The sequence below is a fragment of the Triticum urartu genome, chromosome 2, assembly GCF_003073215.2.
Source record: "Triticum urartu cultivar G1812 chromosome 2, Tu2.1, whole genome shotgun sequence".
NCBI classification, from domain to species: domain Eukaryota; kingdom Viridiplantae; phylum Streptophyta; class Magnoliopsida; order Poales; family Poaceae; genus Triticum; species Triticum urartu.
In genome coordinates, this window is record NC_053023.1 from 206,495,293 (window position 1) to 206,497,193 (window position 1,901).

The window sequence follows — 1,901 nt, forward strand, 5'->3', positions numbered from 1 at the left end:
AGTCGAAGCAGAGTCATGGGTTTCATTTTTTAAAATTCAAAGTGCACATGTTGAAGGTAAAACAGAATATGATGGGGGTGTTTTGTACTTGTCATCATACCATGCTGGTCATTGTTTGCTCGTTCTCCTTCTGCATCCGAGTTTGTATGCAAGCATTGACCCACCTAGCAAACTTGTGTAGGTTCTGGGTCCCCTTGACAAACCCTTTCTTTAGCACGTGGTTCATGCTCTCGTTTCGTTGTGTGGAAGTCATTCTAGCACAAAAAATGTTCTTGTAATATGCTGAAATCCACATCTTCCTATCACTCCAGAGCTGCATCATCATCTGGTCATTCTCCAGGTTGTAGTTGTGCACGAGTTTAGCCCAGGCATCTTCAAACTCCGTTGGCATTAGCGGCCAGTTTAAAATAGCTGTGAACTCCTCTTTGAATGTTTTATACTTTTTGTACATCAACGCGAGGTATTCCCTGTACTTCTTCATGATGTGCCAACGACATAGCTTGTGGACGGTGTTTGGAAATGATTGTGGTATAGGTTTCGCCATCGATGGGCATTGGTCTGCATGAATTAAAAACATTCAAAGCTGCATCATCATCTGGTCGTTCTCCAGGTTGTAGTTGTGCATGAGTTTAGCCCAGGCATCTTCAAACTCCATTGGCATTAGCGGCCAGTTTAAAATAGCTGTGAACTCCTCTTTGAATGTTTTATACTTTTTGTACATCAACGCGAGGTATTCCCTGTACTTCTTCATGATGTGCCAACGGCATAGCTTGTGGACGGTGTTTGGAAATGATTGTGGTATAGGTTTCACCATCGATGGGCATTGGTCTGCATGAATTAAAAAAAGAAACTTGATTCTTTTTTTGTACTGATGGTGAACTTATGTTGTACAAGTACTTGAACTACACATCTTGGAAGTATGGTATCTAAGAATGTCACATGTTTTTTTCTTTACAGCAGTGTTGCTGAACTTCTGTGGTACCAGTGCTTGAACTTCACAGTTAGTAGTAGGACAAACTAGTAGTGTCGCAATCAAATTTTTTCTTAAAGCATTGTCGTTGAACTTCTGTGGTAGCAGTGCTTGAACTTCACGTAAATAACTATATTTTTCTGAACATGCTACATATATTTATCTTATAGCTTTGTCCTTGAACTTCTATAATTCATGTATTTGAACTTCACATTCATAACTAATTTTTTTCTAAGCATGTGACAGATAATTTTGCTTTCTTTGTACTGCTAGTTGGACTTCTGTGCTAACAGTGGTTGAACTGCATTCTTTACATTATTTTCAGACAAAACCAATGTACCCAACACAGACCCATAGACTGAAAAGATGATGAAACTTGAAGAGTTTTTTTTGAACTCACCTGTTAGAATGCAAGTTGGGTGCTTGTTGTTCATGCACCGTAGAAATGTATCGAGCAGCCACTTGAATGACTTTGCATCTTCGTCTCTTATCAGGGCAACAACAAATATCGTTGACTGCAAGTGATGGTTTGTTTCAACAAACACTCCAGGGGCATATGAAATCTGTTGGTCTTGTAAGTTGTGTCGAATGTTATGCAATCGCCAAAGTCTTGATAGGCTCCTCGGCAGCTTGCATTGGACCAGAAAATGTTTTTAATTGACTTGTCCTTGTCCACTTGGATGTCATAGAAAAACTCACCATTTATTGCCTTCACGTCTTTGAAGAATGAAACAAGTTTCAATACATCATCCAAATAATCTTTCCTTGCATTCATGGCTTTCCTGCAAATCACATGCAAACATGCATTTGTTTATTTTTTGCTAGCAAAGGGCTGTGAGCTAGGATGCTATTTTACATTGCAGTATGTGGGTGTTTGAATACTTACTGGTTTAGCAGGTCTCGTCCGGTCATGCTTAGGAAGTAGCTTCCA